The sequence below is a fragment of the Ostrinia nubilalis genome, chromosome 15, assembly GCF_963855985.1.
Source record: "Ostrinia nubilalis chromosome 15, ilOstNubi1.1, whole genome shotgun sequence".
NCBI lineage: Eukaryota > Metazoa > Arthropoda > Insecta > Lepidoptera > Crambidae > Ostrinia > Ostrinia nubilalis.
The window spans coordinates 3,945,911-3,971,826 of record NC_087102.1 but is presented as its reverse complement, the minus strand read 5'-3'; the positions used below and the strand labels follow the sequence as shown (position 1 = coordinate 3,971,826).

The 25,916-nt window shown below is 35.9% G+C and overlaps 2 long non-coding RNA genes across 2 annotated transcripts in view; one reads left to right on the top strand and one right to left on the bottom strand.

The window, feature by feature from the left end:
• LOC135078815 (uncharacterized) overlaps positions 1–25,916 on the bottom strand; it is a 231,154-nt gene that overhangs the window by 49,896 nt on the left and 155,342 nt on the right. The gene's annotated exons all lie outside the window — the stretch shown is intronic.
• Positions 23,529–24,569, top strand: LOC135078434 (uncharacterized). The gene is made up of 3 exons (XR_010258605.1): positions 23,529–23,929; positions 24,115–24,253; positions 24,339–24,569. It is a non-coding gene; the product is annotated as an uncharacterized LOC135078434 (long non-coding RNA).

Below are 25,916 nucleotides of genomic sequence, written 5' to 3'. Positions count from 1 at the left end.
TCCACCATAAATTATTATAAGTATGTTTCAATGCCCACTTAAATTAATATATCACCTGCAGAAATTGAGCGATCAGGGTATCTAATGGAAGCGATCCCATAAAATCCGCGGCAAAACCAATTTCACCCTTTCCCATGAAAAATTGCCTTAAAACGGTGTGCAAATATTTTCGCCCCCGACGGGGAGTAATGATGTGCTTAGTTACCTGACACGGGGTGAATCGGTGTTACTTCTCGATTCAATTGTGCTAGACTATCTTTGCATAATGCTTTTCGAATGGCACTTGTGAATAAAATATAGTAAAAATGTAGATCAGAAAAAAGCAGAGTTGATAGTGGTGTTCCTATTTAACTGAATCGATATAAATGAACTTCTTGATTGAATAAAACGATATACAGGGTGTTAGGTAAATGGGTATATGAGCCGACACTAGCCCATGTTAACATGGTTATATAAATGGTATGGTGAAGTCAGAAAATTGATATCTTCATTTTAATTATTTTATTTTTCATACAAATTGGATTTTATAAAATTTATTTTGTATTAAAATTTGAAAAAATAAAATTATGATATCAAACTCTGACTTCACCATACCATTTATATGCCCATGTTAACATGGGCTAGTATCGGCTCATATACCCATTTACCTAACACCCTGTATAAGCGATTAATCCTTTTTTGTTCAGAGCAACGATGGTTCTGACTGAATTATGAAATACCAGTGGAGTACTAATTATTTTTATGTGGCGGCATTTAATATACCTACTGATCTTCCCATCATTATTGTGATTAATTAGGTAGATATGGACATGATAGTGTTTAGATTAATATCATCTTACAGTTGTATACATGCCTTTCGCATATAAAATATGACTTACCCAGCTGTTTACTTACCAAATCGATAACTAATCGATTGAGAAAAAAATCGCTTCAGCAAATCACTACTTCCCAGAGGTGGCAAACTGGATTCCAACCCAATTTACCCTGAGGAAACCATTATAGGGATCTATTGGGCATCCTCACTTTGAACGGGATAATTTGTTGCCAACAATCCATTACGTTTCCGATTAATATTGAACTCTTTACATTTTCTATCACCTGGTTTTGATGGTTCAAACAGAATTTTAATTGAATTCAAACATTTTAATCGAATTGTTACGTAAAGTGTGATTTAGATTTAGAGCAGAGGGATTATTTGTTTGATTATATTGGAAAAGTTAATTGAAATTTCAATTTTGTACATTCTAAAACCGAAAAGGTTTTGCTTTTTATTGTTTTACGATTTATTCGATGAACTTACGATACCGACTTTTCTTTATGTAATAATGATAATGTCTTTCTATGAAGGACTAAATTTAGTAGACACTCAAATACCATCGATTTTTATTCGAATCAAATATCTTATTAGCGATGACGTAGCAGTCTGAATACTTATTGACATACCCTGAACTGCGTTTGAACGTCAACAGGTAGATGACGTAATAAGATTATTTCACAGGTGTTTTAACAAAATTGATATAACAAAGTACAACACAAATTCCTATGCTACTCGTACATAATTATGTCAAAGTATACTTATAGATGAATATCAAATTCATCATAAGTAGGTAGATACTATTCATATGCATAATATTTTATGTTAACATTAGGCTAGTATCGGCTTGATATACCATTTACATAACTGCAGATATTTCAGTCAAATTATAAAATCGTCAAGTTTCCCAACGTCGACAAGCTTTTCTGGGAATAATATTAAGCCATTATTTTTTCGTTCTTCCAAATAAACAATACTTTTGCTTCTTTATGGATTGTAGAATATCAAGTACCTAATTGCTTGTTTTCTGTTTTGTTTTTTACAAGGGGCATTACAAAGTACCTATTACAAAAACTCGAATAAAACACTCACTGCAATACGCTTTTGAGTGGCCAATTAGGAAAAAAAGAGAATTGTTTGTTTCGTTTGCATCAGCTATTTGTACTTACACAAAAAAACAATTTATGGAAATACGTACCTACCTATTTCTTTGTGCGTCTAGTAGGCAGTAAGTAATTATTATTTCAACTATTTTGGCCGTTAATGTTGAATGAAAAATGTACCTCATTGTGTAGTGAACTAGTGACTTACATTCAGTTTAGAGATAAACTAAGCACGCTAGATGTCCTTGCTAAAAAGGGGTAACTTGACAAGGCCGCCTTATCAGACGGGGGTTTGAATCCTTCAGGGGGCAATTAGTGTCATTATAATTCTAAAACACTAGCCTAGTGATTGGGGTACCGACTTCTACACCAGAGGTCGCAGGTTCTATTCTCACATAGTAATATTTGTGAATATTAAAATCCTATTTGTAATAGTGTACGTGTATTTTATAGTCAATATATTGCAAACTGTTTATGATCCTAAATATTCGGCGTGAAATTTTACTTACGCCTTGACCCTTTACACAAAATCATTGAGACAAAAAACTGTCGATTTTATGTATCAAAGGGCAATCCACAAACTTAACATTCCTGTCCTTTGCTACAAAAGAAACGGCTCCATGGGAATAATCCCTAGCCCTTCCTAAGGGTCTTCATAAAAACTCGGGCAAATGCAAATTGCGAACAGATATAAACTTCGTGAATAAAATACTGATTGCGAACTGTAACTGATTTTGTTTGAAGGTAAAGGGTGTTCCAAAGTTGGGTAAAGTTGGCCAGCGTGGGGAGTGAAGGCCAAATCCTTCATTAGCCTCTGGTAAATAAGAGAGGGCTGTCCTCCTGCACTGGAGACTATATGGCCTGACGATGACGACGATATGTTAAAGTTAAACCCTAAGGCTGTGTTGCACCACCTAACTTTGACCGTAACTTCAACGTTATCCGGTGTTTTTTGTATGGAGTTTCACAGATTTATGACGTTTGTCAAAGTTAAACTAAGATGGTGCAACCCAGCCTAGATTCATGGCGAGCACGTGTCTGAATGCCAGTTTCGAACGTCGACAGATAAGAATATGCCACTAATAACATACATATACACGCTCATGACATATGGCTAACCAATATTGGTCACTAATGAGTTAAATGTAGTCGGTCACAATTAACATTATTGCTCTAAAGTAATTAGGTAGATTGGACAACAGCATATGAAGGTCAACATGAAATTTTTTATGCTTCTAAATTATGTGCTATTTTGCATCAAAGTATGCTATGTTCTGTCGACTCTACATAAATAACGTTTTTAAAACGTCTTACCCACTGGCTATTGACAGCAGATGGCTTTTACAACTTTTTGATACAGGCTGGCCGGGCTATACGATTTTAACGACAATAATAAAACATAAACTGCTTTATTTGTCTCAATCATAAGATTTTGAAACGGGGTAAATAATAGCTACTGAAATAATTCAAGATCATACCAAAACCATAGACGGCACAGAAAAAAAATACCTGAAACAAGAAAAAATCTATTAGTTAAAGATATTTATAACAAACATCAGGGTCAAAATATAAAAAGAACTTTATTAAATACGCCGAAGGCCATAAAAATGACATAAAATATCGTCTATGGACAGCGCACAACAGACTTCCCTTCGCATAAAGTCCGTAAAAGCATGGTATTAACGTTTAAACAACGTCATATTCCCGTAAATATCTTGTAATTTACGATCCCATGAATAACAACTTCCTTTTGAATATTTTAACAGTGTTTTTTCTTCGCTAAATCCGATCCGGGTCAGGATTATCATGTTGAAAATGTACACTCAACAATTTAAACTTGCTATGGAGGCGTGAAGCAGGATAAAAGCTTTAAAATAATTTTAGAAGCGCCTGCCGTTAATAGATTACGTTTTTTTCTGATTTCGGATGTCATTTTGAAAGATTTATAGCTTTAGATAACGTTAATACTTAGAAAACTTTTGTAAGACTTCATTTTTTAATATCGGGAAGGAAAAAAAACAAAATAAAATAATATGATTAAGAACTATTTGTAAATAATAAAATATATATGTCATAGTCAAAGGTCGATATGCAGTCTCTTCGCGGAATGACTGGTCTATCCTAGGTTTGACCAAGGCCTTCAGGCAAACCCCGTAATGAATTCTTATTTCGGCCTTTGACTAAGTCAAACCTAGAAGTGCCTAAACTGTTCAGTCAAACGTCGAAACTAAAATAATCTGTTTCGGGCTTTGCCTAGTCAAACCTAGAAACGACTGGCAGACTCGTTCAAAAGTAGACGGCAAATAGAAAACCGGCCAAGTGCGAGTCGGATTAGCTCACGAAGGGTTCCGTGAGACTTTGTTATTGTATGGGAGCACCCCATAAATATTTATTTTATTTTAATTTTATGATTAATTTTTTAAAATAGATATGCAACTAAATATTATGTGAATATTTCAAGGGTTCACCTGTTTAAGTTTTAATATCGAGTAGAAAACTGCAACAAGTCACGTTTGCTGTATGGGAGCCCCTCTTAAATATTTAAAGTATTTTATTGAATTATTTATTTTTAAGGTGAATAAAAAACTAAATATTTTGAGAATGATTCATGAGATAGGAGCCTGGTGACAGACAACCTTTAGCGAAGTCATAGTAATAGGGTCGCGTTTTAACTCTTTATCCTTTACTTCAAGGTAACAGAACCCGAAATTTGTAATTTCAAGATCGATCTAGAAACACTGACAAACAACCTCAGTAAATAAGTTTAGTTACTCGTACCTTCACCTAAAGAGACAGCTGCGCGTGCGCGTGAAAACCGACCGTAACGCCTATGCAATAAGTTCAAGATCAGAATGAAGTATAGTTTAGTTTAAAGTCTTAATTGAGGTTTGACTAGTCAAACCCCGATTGAGTTTCGACCTTTGCCTGACCAAATAAGTTACTCCTAGGTTTGACTAACATTATTTAGTCAAAGGCCGAAATGTTTGGGCTTTGACTAAGACTTCTAGTCAGACCTGAGGATTGACTAGTCAAACCTAGGAGTGCCGGAACTTCGAGGTTTGACTATAACATATACAAAAAACCTCTATCTCTACCAACAAGCGCGGTCCTTACAGTCTTATTTTGTCTCACGTAGTTTTTGAAAGAAATAGTATGTCTGTTTAGGAAGGTAATATCTAAAGGTGCGTACGGATTGCGCGTACCCTGGTACGCGTACTCAGTTTACGCGTATCCGGAACGCCTAGTCCATGTATGTATGGACCAGCCCATGTATGTATGGACCAGTCCATGTATGTATGGACTAGGCGTTCCGGATACGCGTACCAAGGTACGCGCAATCCGTACGCACCTTTATAGGTATGGGATAGTTTATAGCTCATGCATATCTCAGTACAAACTTACCTATCTGACAACTAAACTGAAACATTACCGTTGCTTCAGTTAGTTACTGATTTAACCAATGTTTAGGTTTTATCTTCCATCTGTCAATCAATTGTTATTATCTCACAGAAATTCCGTAATTGAAAACGCTTTGTTTGTGAAAATTAATTAATACACCACGGTGTTATTTTACAATCAATGTGATGAATTATACCTATAGTCTGTTCAACGTAAACTCCACCATTTGATAAATTGATGAATTGAAAATACCACCTAGAGCGGTAAATAAATTAAGGCTTTTTATATTTTCCATATACCTACCTCCATTAATTGGTCTAAATATGAATCTACTAAAAATTCCTATCATGTGTTAACATAGGGGTCGCTTAAAAATTAGGAATTGATGGTGAAAACGGGCATCAGCCTCCTTTTATATCCATAGATTTTCTACGCACTCGTTAGAGGGTGCGTTTGGTGTGAACTCATGGTAAATCTACTGAAGCCTGCGGTAAGTGTGTGCCCGACAGGAAAAATGTATTTTTATTCGCAATCAACGCGCCCGCCCGTCTGATAACATCCCGGAAATTGAAATAACAGCCTGTAGCGACCGGAAGTACTCACGGTTAAACATATTGACTTTGTTATTGGAGACGTTTCTTTGAGTAGTTTAACCCCGTGTATGATAACGGTGTTACCTATGGTGTCAATAAAGTTAGTAGTCCAGTCAATGAATGCCTTAACGACGGTGTAGAGAGAAATCCGTGGAACACAATTTCTGACTTCAGGACTTTATTTAGACTAGTTAGGAGGTGAACATAGCAAAAGTCCCCGCCCTTAGCCCTTGAGCCGGCGGGGAGAGGGGGGTTTAAAGGTGCCACTTTTCGGTTTTTCGCTTAATCCTCGGAAACTATGCGTCCTAGTGACATGACTACTTTGAACCAAAAAAAGCATATTCAATTTGCTACAGATGAGATAGACAAGTTTTTCTATAAATTGTATAGTTTTCGCGGCATCTGCTCTAGAAGGTCTGTAATATTGGAAATATTATTTTTGTCTTACATGTTCCCATCAGGAGAAAATCGACTAAATCAACATTGAGCAATCATTCTAGACATGCGGGAGCATGTTAAGCCTAGTTTCAGCGAGGGGACTACACCGTGCGTATATTTAGACGAATCACTTTGAGCCACTTTTGAGTCCTCATCACTCAAAAACTACTGTGCATTAACACTTCAAATTTGGCTCATGTGTTGAGACTTACAAGATGTACATCCTCAAAACGGTTATTTAGGTATTGACGTTCAAAAATCGATATTTAGAGCAGTGTTCTACAGTTTTCCATCTATAATGCTTTATTGACTGGACTATAGATGGTAATTTAAATAAACAAAATAAATAATTAAATATCCTTGGACTTTTTACACTGCGCCGCTAGTCCCAAACTAAGCAAATCTTGTACTATGGGTACTAAGACAACGGATATAAACATACTTAAATACTTTTTTTTTAAATACATACATTATTATACATAGAAAACACCCAGACTCACACAGAAATTAAAATTCATCAATTTCAATTTCTGCCCGGCCGGGAATCGAACCCCGGACCTCTCGGCACAGTAGGCCGATTTCAATTAAATGCTTGCAAGTTTACTTATTAAATTGATACCTATAAGAAAAGAAAACTGTAAGCTGTAGATCTTGGCTACACACATAGGAGTTGCAGCGGTGGGAACGAGAGAGGTGGGAATAGTCTTGTTTATACAAAAAGTTGATACAAACTAGTCCTTAGTCTTTTTTTTATGTGACAGGAGGCAAACGAGCAGACGGGTCACCTGATGGTAAGTGATTACCGTCGCCCATAGACACCCGCAGACCCAGGGGCGTTACAGGTGCGTTGCCGGCCTTTAAGGTTAAGATACGCTCTCCTCTTGAAAGCTTGCAGGTCTAACTAAACTTCTCTCTCTGCACTCTCAGGCTCTCTGAACTGAAATGTGTTTTTTAATTCCAAATGCTTAACATTTTTGCTTTAAGAATAAAAATCATCCACCTGAAATTTTAAAAGTATTTCATGATTTACGTTTTATTTTCGAAAGGTTACTTACCGGAAAACAATAATATGTTACAGAATAATTACAATAATTCGCTTTAACAATTTTTGCTCAATGAAATATTAACGGTAAAAGCATCACTCGAATCAGCATTCAATTACGGAATGAATACATTAACTGAATCTATGAATACAATATTGGAATCCGAATGGTTAAGTACCACTGGAAAACTGTTGGCGAGTTATAATATTGAATCACTTTATTTCAATGGGCTTTTTACGACTTCAATTTAAGATAATATGAAATCCCAAATGTTTAATAAAGCATTTAACATTGAGGGATTCAAGATTGGTTCTTGTTAAAATTGCGTTTTAGCAAGAATTGAAAAGTAGAAAAGAATCAATAGTCCGTAAGACAAAATAGGGTTAACAAGTCGTTAAGTCATAATTGGATATTTTTGCAATGTATGATGTATGTAGAGTTTCGTACAACTGTTAAATGTTGCTTGCATATCTTTATAATATTTATTTACAAGGTACCTACCTCCTTGTACATTTTGTAAACTTACAATCAAAAGAAGGTTGAGGATAAAAGGAATACTTATACGCGAATGCTTTTTCTCATAGATTTAGAAGAAAAATAGTTGCAAGTCACAAAAATTGTTATGTTATCAATATAATTTTAATTCCTTCAAGAAATCAAGACGTAAACTGAACGGAACCCTCTGCACTCGGTTACAACTCCCCTTGGTCGCTTTTTATTATATTTCCACGAGTTTCGAGTACGCCAACAAATTATCAGAATATTCTTATTGTTGGAAACAAGTCGACCGAATGCACGCGTCAATTTCGACGAAATTCCAGCACCAAAGCCCTTCCAAGCTGTTTTGTGATCGTGCAGTACCGCAAAGTGATTTAATTAGTGATTTTTGAATAAATAAGAAGAATACAACCAGGAAGAGAGAAAGGTCAAATACCAATGTAAATGAAAGTCAATTACAATGTAAAAAATATATTTTCGCAGAATTTTAATTAAGTTTTTGATGATCGATGTCAACCAGTATTTCAATTTCTAAGAACGAGGTCCGAGACCTCGAAATGAATCTAATATTTCGGTATTATTCATCTTGCTCACTCTGACTAATAGAACAAAGAGAGCGAGAGAGACAAATAGCCGACGTCATTTCGCGACGGGCCTCAAAACATTTTGTATCAAGAGAAGAAGAAAAATTAATCTAAATCCGTGCCATCATTACATTTTATGTAACGGCTTTCATTCTCACATTTTGTCACCCATTTTAAATAATCTTCATTTTATACAGATGTTATCTTTTAAGAGGAGAGGGCGTTACATTTTTAAAATAATAAGAAAATCAGAATGTGTTTTCAAGCGTATTTTTATACTTTGCATATTTTTGCTATGGTTTAGTTGGGGAATCTGTTTTAATATAAGGCTTTTGCGTGTAAACAACATCTTGAAATGGCGTGTGATGTTGGGATCAGGGAAAAGTGCCACACATAAATGGGCCATAAAGAAACGATGGCGACACACTGAGTTCAGAAGGGGTGAGATTTTAATGCTGTTCTGTATTAACCTTTTTTATTTGCTTCGTACGGTTTGCATATTTAACCAGTATAAAAAAAATTAAAGTGAATATTATGATGACGAATGGTAAATGACATTGGATACTCTTTGCCTTTATTTAGATAGAACATACTTTATTGTATACCACACAAGACAAGAGAAGAAAGGAAAGAAATTCACAAAGGAGGGCACAATTTAGGCGGTCTTATCGCTATACGAGTACTGCAATCTCTTCCAGACAACCTAAAGGATAGTTGTTTAGAATAGGTACAAGGGAAGGTTTTAGCTTCAATAAAGATGTGGCAGTTCTCAAGTAGGCAATTTTAAAATATCAAGATTAAAAACATATAGCCCATAAAACTGTTTAAGTGTATATTGCTTTCAAATGCATAACGTTAAAAACGCAATAAAACCCATAATTTATTCGTGCCATATCTAAAACCAATTAATAATTCATTGCAGTAGTAAATCTCAATATGATATAGGTTTATTACGGCCCGGACGCGACCTCGGTAATAGCATACTTATTTATCTGACAATTACGGCAATAAAAAGAAATTATTAACAAATAAATAATATTCGCTTGTAATAAACTATTTTCGCTTCTATTTGAATACATTTGGCAATGGATTTTGGCATCTATAGCAGCTAATATGGCGCCGATTGTCAGTTTCGTTATGTGATTTACCCATCCCGTATATGCCCATGTGTACCCCATTATATTAACTAATAATTTCCCGGGGGACAGTTAACGTTCGATTTGCCGTATATGTATTTCGTAGATCCTATCAATTCTACTTCGATCTTGGGAATTGCAGGTAGATACTATAACTGGTACAACAAAATTTGTTGTCAATTTACATGGCAATTCCCAGTACATTTAATGTACTGTGTGGTACCTTCGAGTATTGTGTGTAGGTAAGAACAGAGTCACGACCTTGTCAGATGTCATGAACAGTCTTGTAGTATGTAGCAAGTCAGATTAAAGAAAAAAGTATTTTTATTATATCCGTTGTAGTACCCATAGTTCACGCTTTGCTTAGTTTGGAACTAGAGGCGCAGTGTAAAATGTCTAAGGATAGTTATTTTCATTATTCCACATAAGCCCACCACTATTTATAAATCCATAATTCATGACGACACAACTCATATTTGGTAATACTTTTCCTATTCCAGTACCTAGCAAATGCGATAAATCGACGCTCCATCTTGCTGGAGGGAAAACTGCGCTCGCCAAGATTCAATATTTCCAAGATGGATGGATATAAAATAAACATTTAATAAAAGTGCGATACATTTTAAACACAATTTTTGAGAATGTATTTAAATTTTGCTTAGTTTGAGATACTGTTTGCATTCTCTAGAAAATATCTTATCAAAACTCTAGAAAAGATGCTTCAGAGACGAAAAAGAAAAACCCTTTGTCGTTTATAATTTAGGTTTATTATGTTTAGGTCTAGTTTATACTGCATCAAAGCTTGACGCAATGACACTGACTGATTAGAGATATTAGTTAGGTATGTCGATCCACTTCGACGGACCCATCCACTGATTAAAAAATGTCATGAATGCAAACACATAAAACTTAGTGTGACCGAATGACAATTACTTTGATTGCAAAATAAATTCTTCAATTCCATTCGAGGCATATGTAGAATCTCGTTTATTTTAAAAATACTACAAAAGTCTGTCAAACGCATAGACTTTTATTTTCGAAGTTGCACAGCGCACCCAAATGTCCTTTTGCAACGGGTGCCCAATTTAGCTGTCCAGTTGCGGCAAAATGTTTCAGCTTTTATAAGCCCCGACCTCAGGGCCGTTTTCATAATTGCTGCTTGTTTTCGTGAAATGATCAGAGATATTTGATTTGTTCGGAGAGCAGTAATTGGTAGGAAATAACAGTACCTCTAGTAGGAAAAACTTTCGAGTTCTATATTATATATATTATAGCCGCCCTAGGGGGCGCTGTTTAATTTTTCATACAAAATTTTTCGATGACACTTTGAATACGCAACGAAACGAACTCGAAAGTTTTTCCTACTAGAGGTACAGAAAATCGCATTAGTTGAGAGTGACTAAGTTTCGACTGAATTTTTATCTTTGCTAAGTTATTAAATCACTAAATTGGTACAATATATTAATTAAGTAGGTAATTCTTTACTGTCTAAAAAGCAGTAACCACCAGCGTATCAACGCATATTTTTTATGATTTACTCAATTCTTTAAAAATAGTTTACTTACTCGCAGATAAATATAAATAAACACAAGAACTAATAGTTCTCGAGTTCTCGTCGAGCGCGCTAAGGTGCGGACGTGTTCTTTGCTAAAAAAACCTGGTGTCGAAATTCAAGTGTGAAGAAAGAGACAGTAAGAGTGGACACAGTGATAGAACAAAAAAGGATAATACAATTACGCATAACTACGGCTGCAGCGCAAGCGCAATAAGGAACGCCTACGGGTGGGACCCAAATAAAGCCCCGCCTGCTGATTACTCATTAGTTTTTCGGCAGCGCACCGTGTTGCATCTACGTAGGCCTAAATGGAACGGACACCGCCGGGTTTGAGCGCGAAGATCTATGGATCAGAGCCGAATATACACAATATCAAACAGAGAATGATTGAGGACTGGGTCATTACCAGACAGGCGAAAAAGAAAAGGGCATGCTACGAGTCTGAAAGTGATACAAATGAATCGCAAACAGATCGAGACGCAGAAAATAAAACATGTTGCTCAACGAAGACTACAAATCTGGCACTAGAATCTTTTCGAGACGAAATGAAGTTGATGTTAAACACGCTAAACGAGATCAAAGAGCAACAGAATGAGCGTTTTTCTTCATTCCAAAGAGACATATCTGATATAAAAAATAAATTCGACCAGTTGAAAAAAACAAACGAAGATATCGAAGAGTCGCTTGACTACCTAGGCAAAAAATACAAGAATATAGAGGACGGGAACAGAGAATGCACTGAAAAGATTAAACAACAAGAAAACCAAATTAAAGACGTATTACAAAGAAATATTTATCTCGAAAAATATAACAGAGCATTAGAGGAGCGAATATGTGCAATAGAACAAAAGGAACTAGATTTAAATATAGAAATAATAAACTTGGAAATTCAGGAGGGGAAAGGAGTGATGGAAACCGTTCAAGTCCTTGCAAACGAATTGAAATTGCCAACTGAGAAAATTGAAAAAGCGTGGCGAACTGGAAACGAGAAGAACGGCAAGACTACCCGATCAGTAATTGTGACATTAAAGTCTCGTGAAGCTCGATCAGAATGGCTAAACTGTCGCAAAACTCGAATCACTAATCACAGCATCTACGGGAATAACAACAGTACACCAATCTACATAAATGAACATATCACGCGCCACACTAAGCAGCTGTTCTGGGAAGCTAAAACCAAAATGAAAACAACCTATAAGTATATATGGATTCAGAATGCTCGTATTTTAGTGAGAAAAGATGACAGAGAGAAAAAAATCTACCAAATACGATCGGAAAAAGACATAATTGCATTATTGAGTAGCACTGAACGGGAACAGGAGTAGTATTAACAGATATCTTCCTATTACTAAATTATGACCTCTAATACTGACCCACATCCTGAGATGCAAGATATAGAATACACTAAATTTGAAAACATACAAACATGGTCGAATTATATCAACACACAGAAAAATGCTCTAAATATAATACACATGAACATATGTTCTTTAAAAAAACACTTTTGTGAGTTTCTAACTCTAATAGAAGACAGCAGTGAAAATATAGACATTATCTGTTTGACGGAAGTAAACATAAAAAAGGAGGATACAACTTTATTCAACATAGAAAACTTTAACATGTACTCAGAAACAAGAGAGGATAAAAGAGGGGGAGGTATAATAATATTCGCAAAGAAACATCTACACATAGAAACGTATAAAACGAAATCCAAATATTGCGAGCTCCTGCACTTCAATCTTAAGATGGACGGGTATGAAACAGACGTATTGGCTGGATATAGACCTCCACATCTAAATAAAAGGAGTTTTATAAAGGACTTGGATCAAATATTGGGAAATATATCGACTACTAAAAACATAGTAATTATTGGTGACTACAACATAAATATACTGGAAAATGAAATGGATACGGTAGCCAATATCTACTTGAATACATTATCGGTTTGGGGGCTACAATGTGGAGTGCAAGATATTACGCGCGAGGCAGTGATGGCGGAGAGGTGCACCGCGTCATGCATCGACCACGTCTTCCTGCGGACTGATAAGACGAGCGGCGCCGACGCGTTCATACTAACAAGTAAGGTCGCTGACCATTACCTAACGGGACTGTCAGTGTGTGTTGATAAACAAAAGCCATACGCGAGGCCAAGAAAGGGATTAGACAACAAAAAAGTCAATCAAAAGTTAAGTAACTACGAATGGTTGCACTTGATGAACATTAACGACCCAATTACAATGTATTTAGAAATTAAGAATGTATTTAGTGAAATATATAAGGCATCAACTGTAAACATAAGTAGTAAAAAAAGGGAAAGCCAACCGTGGATTAGCGATACGTTAAAAAATATGATAAATATCAAAGATAAGCTCTTCAGAAACTGGAAAAATAACCCTTCTAATAATAATTTAAGATTAGAATATACAAAATATAGGAATAAATTAAACAAATTAATAAATAAGACAAGAAACACATACAGGACGCAGGAAATAAGTAATTGTAAGGGAAATATGCGTAAAATATGGGGTAAAATTAACAGCTGGCTAGGGAGAAATAAAGCATCAGTAGACACTGTCATACAAAAACATTTACTTCGAATAGAAACACCAATAGTAGTATGTAACAAATTTTGCGAAACTTTTACTAGAGAAATTGATACAATTAAACACAAGTGCAACCAACACTTTTTACCGAGACATGAATATGTAAACGAATCTTATGTCACTTTCAGATACAACCCAGTATCCACTGACGATGTATCAAAGATGATAGATAGGTTAGACTGCGGCAAATCACCGGGATCAGACCAAATTAGAGTTATAGACCTGAAATTAATAAAGAAAAGCATTAGTCCTATCATCGCGAAGTTTATAAATCTGTGTCTAAAGGAGGGAACTTATCCACCTGAGCTCAAAAAATCTATAATAAGACCAATATACAAACAGGGTTCACACCAAGAATATACTAATTACAGACCGATCGCCATCTTAAATGTAATTAATAAAATAACGGAAAAACTAATAGTTAATCAAATGTCAAAATTTCTTGAGGAAAATAACATCATTACAGACGTACAATACGGATTCAGGCCAAAAAGGAATACTGGCATGGCACTATCAAAATTTACAGATGATGTTAATAACGCGCTTAATGATAAAAAGATTGTATTAGTGACTTTTATTGACTTCAGGAAGGCATTTGACACACTGGATCACGAGGGTTTGCTGCAGTCTATGGATGAGTGTGGTATACGGGGACCAGTAAAGGCGTGGTTTAAAAATTATCTAGAAAATCGAACCTTGGAAGTAAGTATTGTAGGAACAAAAAGTGACATAGGAGCTATTAAGACCGGTGTACCAACTGGATCTGTGTACGGACCAGTAGGGTACATAATACATGTCAATAGTATGGTAAATGTTATTAAATCATGTAACACGTATATGTATGCAGATGACATGTGTTTGATGTATTGCGACAAGGATCAGAGTTTAATGCAAAAAAATATGCAACAAGACATTGACAGTATTGTAAAGTGGGCACACGACAACGGAATAATTATTAACTTAGAAAAAACTAAATGCATGTTAATATCGTCCCCTTATAGCCGCCAAAAGCATAATATTAATATCAATATAATAGGTCACTCGTATGAATGTTTACATAACAACTTTAACAACTGTAAATGCCAAAACCTTGAATTCGTAGACTCTTATAAATACCTGGGGCTAACAATTGACCGACATTTTGTGTGGAATGCACAGGTTGATCGGGTGTGCACAAGGCTGAGAAGTATAATGGGTAAATTGTACCACTTAAAGTTTATGGTAAATAGAGGAATACTTTACATGCTATTTCACGCACTAGCACAGGCGACTATTGACTACGGGCTGGGTAGCTATGGCCTCACATTTCCAACATACATCAATAAAATTAAGCTAATACAAACAAGAATGTTAAAGATAATAGTAGACAATAACCTCAAAAATCAATACAAAAACGACTATGAAAAATTATATAAACTATGTAAAATCGTACCAATTGAGAAAAAAATTGAAATGACATTAATAATCGAGCAACAATATAACAGTGAGTTTAAAATAATACGAGAACATGGCTACCCAACTCGGCAGTCTAAACACAAACAATTAAAAGTACCAAAAGTCCTAAATTACTATGGAAAGCGTACGAGACGATGGTTGATCCCAACAATTCACAACAATTTACCAAAAAACCTCCTAGATAACGAGAACGACATATCGAAGATACAGCTAAAGAACATTCTAAAAAAACACTACCTGTCGATGTGCCCGTAGGATAAGTGAGATGATAGGGAGATAATTGGGTATAAAATATGAATGAGTAGTTGTTAATTTCGCGGGTGCGAGTGAGCTTTGCATGTGTGGTGGCTCGCTACTGTTCGTTCGTATTTCAAAAGTTTTTTGATAGACATTGCACTATAGTTTAAAGCATGTACACGTACACACACAGGTGGGGCTCGCTCGCCTTCGTGAGTTGCATAAGAACTAAGCTCAAGAACTGTATTGTTTGTTGTAGTGGTTGTAATTTTTTAAGTATTGCATGAGTAGATATAGTATAGTGTAGTAATTAGCAGGAAACACAATGAATGCTCGGGCTGGGTGGCGCCATCTTGCTGTAACTTTAATAATCTTTAAAAATCTATTAAATTCCATACAAAAAACACCCAGTTACTGCTATGGTAACGGTTGAAGTAGGCTGGTGCAACTGAGCCCGAAAAACTAAGGACGAGAACTATTGCCGACAAACTGTAATGCAGTTTGGCAAGTGTATCTTAATATATTTGATGTGTATCCTTTTGTGAACAATAAATAAAAAAAAAAAAAAAAAAAAATAATTAGACTCTTTTTATCGCGAGAAAACACAAATGTTTGATGGGAAAAGTAGTCAGTTTTTTCAATTAAAAAAATATTTACCCCTTTTCAGATCCGAATGTTAAAAACCAGACATAAACCGGAAAAACGCCCAACTCGCGACTACCCATTTAGCAGGGCAGTTGATTTTAAAAGTCAAAAACGTTGCCAGGAAGGGTCGCATCTAATTTATTGGCCGGTGTTGCCATAAATCCCGTTGTTTTGTTCGCTATAATTGCCGCCCGTGTTCAAACAAACAGCTCCGCAAGAATTAATTGTGTAATTACGGGGCCAATTTTAAGGCCCCACATGATCTAATAAAGCCCGAAGGAAACGAAATTGCGACGCTCACCAAGAAGCCAGTTTGGCATAATTAAACTGGGAAAAACAAATGCGAGGGCAAAAATTAAGTGAGGGCATTACGCAAGAAAGATGTGCTCTTTTTTATTTGACAATGTTTTGACTGACGCAGTTTAAACGGCTTTGACCTTTGAGATATCTCTTCTTCTTTTTCTTCTGCCTCGCCTTATCCCGTTACGCGGGGTCGACTTTCCCAATCATGCGCTGCCATATGATAGTACCTTGAACGTCTTATTCGTGGAATCCCAATACTTTCGTGTCCTTTTGGAGTTTTGGACATTCGTCAAACAGGTGGTTTGAGGTCTCCTCTTCCTTTTTTTTGACTTTGAGATCTTTCTGTGTGTAATTATTTTTAGATACTTAATACATTGGCACGGGTTGTCTACACACGGAAATCCGGCTCGAAGGATCATATGCGGGCTTCTCGATAGTGGAGTAGAGCATGATGAGGAGAGGTTGGCTATTCGGAATCTAACAATTTAATAAATATAAACCTGTAGAATATTTTTTTTATGCATAACAAGGCAGGTATTTGACCACAATCGCACCTGACGTTAAGTGGGATGCAGTCTAGGATGGTACATATCTGCCCTGTAAGTGCCTATTCACTCTCTATTTAATTTATAGTTTAAGCAAAGATTAGTGATAATGATTTACAATAGATCACTGTTAGCGACGTCAACCGGGAAAATACGCTAATTTATTAATTAGAATTGATTAGCAATGTTAACAGACAGAAAATGTTGTAAAATAATCAATTAGAGTCGATTAGAGATAAATTACATTCCATCTCTTTCTCACATTATCTGTCATCTCGCTTGCACATCAATTACTCCACACACTTCTGGAATATTCGAGAGAAAAAGAAACGGGACGGCAACATCGGACCTCTCGCTTCGAACATTCCAGAACTATGGTTCCAGAACATGAGAGACAGAGACAGGAATATCGGGAGAGAAAGGGATGGATATAGCCCGGGGCCCTATAAATACGGAGCGAGGCGCTCCGGGAGAAAAGTTTATTTAAAGATGATGTTGTGTTGTATGATGTTGTGTTCAGTTCAGAGAACAAGTGCTCCAAGCAACAAGTGATCTGAAGAAGCAAGAACTGAGAAAAGGAAGCGAATAATAAACGCAAGAAGTCTCAGCAAGTGAAATAGTGGTTTTATTCCTGCAAGTAGCACCTACTACGCCTGACATAGTAAGGGCAAGTTCTCAACGGCAGTCATCATCGTCCGGTCAGCGCTCTCGAACACACACAAACGCATACAGTCCACTGCAGTCCACCACATTTTCCTGGTCCTTCGAGCCGGATCACCACAATCACAGTCGTGCAATAATGGCGCTCGCGACGCAATTTTGTCATTTTTATTGCAAATTCCTATCTGTCATTCATAAACTGACACTTGAGAAAAGCCATTGGCCACAGACCACGAATATTTGATATCAAAAGACTAACAATACAAGCATAATGCAGATTGCTTTAATATCATAATGGGTCGATAAGGCGACAAAGGTGCCTTATAAATTGAAAGGCAATCCATTATCCAACAATGTTGAACGATGTGTGCACACACAGCAATTTGTGTTCTGAAGGTTACCTAATGTGTATTGGGTTTTATTAGCCTGTTGTTTGCTTTCTGTAATAAAAAGAAACATTGTGTTTCGTAGCTATAAGGTATAATTGGGTAATTTGTTACAACTTCTATACTATTAGAGGCCGGTAGATCTACAGGGTGTTAGGTAAATGGGTATATGAGCCGACACTAGCCCATGTTAACATGGGCATATAAATGGTATGGTGAAGTCAGAAATTTGATATCATCATTTTATTTTTTTTAATTTTCATACAAAATAAATTTTATAAAATCCGATTTATATGAAAATTAAAATAATTGGATACACATCAAATCACACATTTTTTAATTTTCATACAAAATAAATTTTATAAAATCCGATTTATATGAAAATTAAAATAATTAAAATGAAGATATCAATTTTCTGACTTCACCATACCATTTATATGCCCATGTTAACATGGGCTAGTGTCGGCTCCTATACCCATTTACCTAACACCCCGTATTATCATAAATAAAACACTGGATACTTAACTTTCACATTACATTGCCACATAACCTCGTAAGACCGAAGAGTAAATTTTGTCGACTTCTAAGTATCGCCGAATGTGCTTTCAGAAGAACGAATAATTTGAAGTAGTAAACGCCGAGCACTTCGAGTAAAAAAAATTCTATGTTTGAGATTTTTTTTTGCATTCATATTTTCAGGGGCCCTATATATAAGGTGTTATTTTTTGTACTGATCATACTTTACCAACACATCTAATAAAATCATACAAATAAGACCCAAGTGTTTTTTCAAAAAAATTCAGGCTAGTTTTCGAGTAAAACGACAAAGAATGTTTCGAAAAAAATAAAAAATAAATCATCCTTTGAGCGCGGTGAGTACTCGTTTACGCACTATCGTAGTAGCCGGCCGAGGGCAACGACCGCTGCCACGTGCCGCGCCGCGTGAGTCGGCCATATTGATATCGCTGCCAGTCGCTCCGCGCCCACAGCCCGCGCCGAGCCGCCGATCGGCATGCGGGAGCGCAACAACTTACAACATAAACAATCGTCCCAGTCCGTCTAATGTCCCCTAACGTATTGCAGTGTATGTGCGAGTTATTACAATGCCGCGCTTGATAAATAACAAAACGCAGGTGAAATTATGTTACGGGCACACTGACTGGCCGACGAGAAACATTGACGAGTCGAAAACCTTCACACCTTGCCGTATCCTGACTTGACGAGATCCCGTGCGCTTCGAGGACGAAGTTCTGGATTTCAATTTCAATCACCGGCACAGTGCTGGCGGTACCCAGATGCGAGCGCCGCAGACGGCGGCTTTTGCGTAAAAATACTTACGGAATGCCTTATCAAGGAGTTGTTGCCAGAGGGCCACGACCGCGACCGTGTTCTATCGATGGATATTGCGGAAGTCTACCTAGGTACATACCTACAGTGTGATTTGGACAGATGAGTGCTTGTTTACGCGAAATGGACTTTTTCCGTAAAAAAGTTAGTGCGCGAATTGTGAATACAACATCCGACATGGTGTCTAGTGAACAGCAAGCAAGTGTGCAGCCCGGAAGCATTACCTCAATTCGATCGTGGCTAGATTAGACAGTGCAAGACAGTGTTTACGTGAACAAAGTACAACAAAGGCTTGACGTTCAAAATGTATTGTGATTAGTGTAATAATAACCTAGGAACTTTAAATAACAACATTCAAAATCGGTAAATGTGTGAATAAGTAAAATCAATGAATGTAAAGTGTGATGGCAAATCATAATTTAGGAATTAAAACCAGGAAAATTGATCAGTGAGTTTTATTTACAACACCTATTCATATTCAATATTAGGGTGCATTTCCACTGAAGCGAAGCGAAGTAGTAATAGGTATGTACCTATCAATTTTTTATTACGTCTCTAAATAAATTGCGTAGGCATTACGAAAACGTAGATATTGAATTCCAATTTCTATCCTTTTTTAAATTTCTAGTTTAACGCGGATGATTCGCCTCGGTTCGTTGGAAAAATCCCTGCTATTACACTAATGAAAATACACTTATTTACCTACTTATGTGGCTAGATTTTGTTTCTCCCAGCGCGTAGTACCTATTAACATGACGTAACATCGTACATACTCACGAGTGATAATTTTTGGTAACGTAGGTTTAGTGTAATCTAACCTTAATGTGTGTGAACGTTGAATGAACGCCGCGCGGCCATTGTTCGTACTCGTATGAATGAAATGAGTAAAGAAAGAGAGAGAGGCAGTGAGTGAAGACAGGATGATTGTAAAAATAATATCTTTTTTTTGTTAGGAAAAGTAAAAACAAAAACTAGCCTGAATTTTTTTTTAAAAACACTTGGGTTGTATTTGTATGATTTTATTAGATGCGTTGGTAAAGTATGATCAGTATAAAAAATAACACCTTATATAATAGTGCATAGAGCTTATTTTAGGTGAAAAATATTATTTTTCACCTAAAATAATTAAAATGTTTTCTTTTAAAAGAACATTCGGTATTACAGACTTTAAAAAGGAAAAGTAAATAAATTGTATTTTATACTTTAAAGTAAAACACAAATGTAACCTTCTTAATAAATTAATACTACATAAAGATACAATAATGATATTAATAAATGTAACTGAAAAGGTACAACGGTTTTTATTTTATTTAATGTTTCATAATTAGTACTTTTAAAAGTACTATCGGTTTTATAACATACACTAATGATAGGTTAGAATGTATAAGAAGTAAAGTAAAAATTCATGTTAATTATAATATTTACTAAACTAAAAATCAGAACGTTCTCATTGTAAATTTTCTCAATCACATCATAATTTTAAAAGTCCAATACTCAATTCCATTTCAATAGAAAAAATATACAAAAATAAAACTTTCACCATCAAGACCGAATGTTCCTTGCAAAGAACTATTATTTTCAAATGAAAAAAAATCTTACAAAACTACTTCAAATTGGGAAAAATAATTTTTTTGCTTGTTTAGCAGTATTTTAACTAAAATTTTACTGATCAGTTTTGCAATTAAACTACGTTAACGCGAAGAAAAAAAATTAATCGCACATCACGTCTTCTCGGACGAACCACCTTGTCAAAGGAAAATGCTAATTTGACAGTGACGTTTTGTTTTTTTTATATTAATAAGTTTGGATACCTGATTTTGATTACTTTAAGCCATAGACTATCACTCTTTTTTTTCGATAGGCGCGAATTTTTGAACTTAAATTTATCGCTAAAGTTTTAGTTCCTCGGAAGGCACATCCGGCGATACTTAGAAATCACCTCCGAAAATGTCTCGGCGTTACTGACTACTAAGTTTTAGTTCCTTCTGATGCACATCCGGGCTTACGAGGATAAGTATTACAATTAAAAATGACGTCCGCGCGCATGCCTCTATGCTGACGTTTCTAGTGTGACATTGACGTTAGTAACGTCAATGTCATTATGACAGCAGCTCATTGACTATAACGATACAGTTATTTTAACGTTTAGATTTTTCAAATTAACAGTACTAATAGGAAAAAATACAAGTACCTACTTATAGGTATGGGAAATGTCTGCAAGGGATAGGAATCTGGAAACAGCAGGACTCGCTCGATTTTATGCGTAAATGACAAAAATAGTTGTTTGGTAAAATTCGGTACTTTTTTGCCAACGCTATGCTACGATAACTCTTGTTACTGCATTTTACGATTAATTTTTCTTAGGTAAATACGAATACTATCTATTTATACCTACTTACAAAATACATTACTTGACTTAAGAATACAAAGACAATTAAAATGAAACTATTAGTAGAAATATTTGAAACGTCTAACGAACCGCTCTTGCTCAGCGAAAATTACGGCAAATAATGCAAACTACACTGCGCTTAAAACATTAAACTCTAGTTAGGGTTCGCAGAAATACTTTTTGCTAGCTTTTTTGGTACCGACTCTAATAGCTATAGTTACTCTGTACATGGCTAATTGCGGCTTAAGTTTGACATCAGGGACTCAGCTGTTACCACAAGATATGAGTTGAAGAACAATGTGGACTTTTTAATAGTAGGTAATTATTAAATATTTTTAGCCAACCATCGAAGCGCTAGACATTTTCTTTTCAATATTAGTGCCATCATTTCTATCTGGCTACGGTTGGCTCTTTTTTGTTCATGCTTATAACATTTATACTGTTTCTCCTAATTTTGTTTGCTCAGAGTCTCTTCATAGAGTTATTTGTGACTCTACCTTACTACGTCTGTACGCGTTCCTATTCCGCATTTTATATATTATTATATCAGCCGTTTATTCAGTAGAAAAAGCGTATGCTAATAAAATATTAACCTAGTTATGTGATAAATTGTAGCCTTTTTTCACTGCCGTTGTGTCAGCTGGTACCAGCCCTGGCTTGGCAAGCTGCCAAGTAGTACCAACAGCCGTGGGGACTGCAGAGACCCGGGGTCGATTTAATTGAAGATTGACCCATTCTGCTCCGATTAATGGCGTAGAATCGCATTTGGCAGGGATTGTCTATTATCATAACCTTCTTACTTGGCCAAGTTATGCAGGTATAATTCAAAGTCAAAGCTTTTATTCAATATTAAGGCCTTTTAGGGCGCTTAAACACGTCCCAAATATAGCTTGCCCTACCACCACTTCGGGACAACATATGGGCTGGTGCTGAGAAGTGGCGGAAGAAACTCAGTCATCTTTGTTGACCGCGGTCCTGCTTATGGGTTGTAGAAAGAATACAGTCTTATTTCGGTGCATAGTCTTCTTTCAAGAAGTTGGTTTCTGCGCTCTATTAAAATAAAATAAAAAATAAAATAAATAAATTCTTTATTTCCACCACAACATTACATGTTCACTATATTGCATTACATAATGAAGTTGAGAGTTGTTAAGTTGAAAATAGGGTAAGTAAACACATAATATTGGAGAGGACTGGAGCCTAAACTAGGAAATTCCTGTATTTCAGGCCTCCAGACTCTCCGCCCGAACCGTGTGTTATTGTTTAATTTTGCTTATTACTAGTATACAAATATAGAAAAAGAAATAAAAATATACCAGAGAATCTAAGATAATGTAAACCTAAGTAACTCAGGAGGTGTGTGTGTGTGTGTGTTTGTGTTTGTGTGTGTGTGTGTGTGTGTGTGTGTGTGTGTGTGTGTGTTTGTGTGTGTGTGTGTGTGTGTGTGTGCTTGTGTGTGTGTGTGAGAGAGAGAGTGTGTGCGAAATGATGAGTGTTGTGTAAGCGTGTAAGTATAGTGTGTGAGTGTGATATGGATGTGTGCTTCGTGGCGTCTTTCCGTTCTATACATGGCCAGAACGCACCCATAGGAAACTGCTCGTGTATATTTTGTAGTGCCCGTTTGTAAATCTGTGACTCCAAACTATACACGAATTTTGCGTACTGTGCCTCTACCATGAGTTGCCATCGAAAACTTGTATTCGTATACTACAGTCGTTAGAGTTTATACGTGGATCGATGAAGTTTGCATTAAAATCATACCATGAGTTCAATTACCGTATACTTTAATCGCTAGCGATAATTCGATGGTTTTGTGATGTCATGTTGGTGAACATGTTAACGTATCCAACTTCACACTCTATGAATGGATGAATGAAAGAACGAATGCCGCTCCTTTCTAACTATATAGAAAAGATAGAGTAGGAAATAACAAAAATGTCAAAAATAACACTGCAAAATTTAAGTGTCCTAGAACAGTGCTTAAAGCTGAATTAACATGATGATTTTAAATTTGTATTGTTTATTTCTTGTCATTGCGACTTTGACGCAGCTGTTGTCATGACAACAGATAACAAAACATGTTTTGTTGAAGGATTATTGATGAATAATTTTCCACAAAAAATTGGATTTTAACCACGATAGGAAAATGAGAACCTGCGCCTATCCGTTTAAACCGATTGTAGAATTTATGGAAAGGTAAGTTAAGTAAAAATAAACATACTATGTAGTGGAGGAATTTCAAAATTAAACGAATAATTTTGAGCTGATTTTTTTGGAGAAATACAACCTTTCCAGCATAACTTCCACGTGCCTAGCTAAAATTCAGTAATATGAGTGCTAGATTTATATTTTCTAGATACAATAAAGTTGTTTTTCTATAGATATGGCGATCTGAGTATGCCCACTGAAGGGCCCCAAGAAAGAGCCAACAATAGTCAATGGTGGGTGGAACTAACGGACACGCGAACGTGAAATGCTGATGCCACCGGCGACACCAAAACTACTGAGAAATTGAGAAAAGTGTGTATAAATACCTACTACTTTATTCATTTTAATTGCTGTTATCTTATTTCGTCATTATTATTTGTAATGTTTATTTGTTAAGGTGTGGAGTGACTTTAAACAGCAAGAAGAAGGCAACTCGCATACACAGAGCTGCCAAGAGAACACTGGACTGGTGGCGGTCCAGGTTCTTCCCTGAAGCCAAAGGATTTAGAGCAGAGTGCTTGTAAATAACTACTTGTAAATTAAATCCATAATAAAGACCTAGGGTAACTGGATGGATATACCTACCTTATTATTGTAAAACTTAAGATATTATAATTAATTAAATACATTATATTGTTTTAATCTTTCATGGTCACTAAATATACATGGTAGCAATCTCGTCAGTAATAATAATTAAGTAAATACATATCCTACTAATATCCTACTTAATATTAAAAATGCGAAAGTTTGGATGTCTGGATGTTTGTTACTCTTTCACGCAAAAACTACTGAACGGATTTTGATGAAACTTTACAGTATTATTGTTTATAACCATTAACATATAGGCTATAATTATGATGATCTGTGACAAACTAAATTTCACGCGGACGAAGCCGCGGGCAAAAGCTAGTTGAAAATAAAATGATTAATTTTTATTGACTATTTATTTCACAAAACCTAATACATAATACACAGACTGATTAAAAACAAAAGTAAATTTCAACTTATGAAAATACATATTCATTGTCGGATTAGCTTTCTATCATGATCTCTTAAGGCTGCGTTTCCACCAGAGATGTGCGAGGATGCGTAGCGAAGGATGTGTTTGTAAAGAACCAATAGAATCGCTTCATTTACCTCGCCTCGGTCAGCACATCTCTGGTAGAAAAGGCTCAGGCTGTACAACACTAATGAGCATTTTCAAATCTCTGCTACACATCCTCGTACGATACATTTTCCTCGCACAGCTTTGGTGGAAACCCGCACACATTTTCACAGCACAGCTAGACATCTTCGCACGACACAATTCCCTCGTATATCTCTGGGAAACGCAGCATCCTCTCCCTCCAAGGATCTCCACAATGTGCCCGCATCCAGGTTCTTCCCGCGACCTTCACCAGATCGTCGGTCCACCTAGTGGGAGGTCTGCCCACATGCTGATAACATGTTCCATCATAATAAACTTCTTTCCGACATAATTTAATAAAGAAAACACCTAAAATGACCTAAAACCACAATTTTATTTTGCTTTTCACACGTCAATAAGCCAGTGAGTTACGTTACTGTGACAGCCAAGGTATTTTTCGATGACATCTTTGAAAATTGCAACTCATGGTATGTTATTTGTATGAAACTTAATAAAAACTTTAGTCGCTATCGTATTCATTTAGATAGGTTTTTTACCTAACGATTTGAGATGAACTCATGGTAGTGTTTTTAGTTTTGCTGTGGTTCAGCTACTAACCGCTAGAGGCGCTGTACAATTTGCCATACATTTTTTTACGCCCTCGATAGCGAGATGCTCGGTAGGTAAACTCATGGTAGAGGCACTGATCGTGTATAGTTTGGAAGAGCTTAGTAAAAAAGTCATATCCAAACTATACTCGATTAGTTTCTACTACACCACTTACACTTGACTAGAGTGTGTTTAGTTGATATTGATTTAGTAAAATATGGAATTATATTTAAAATTGCA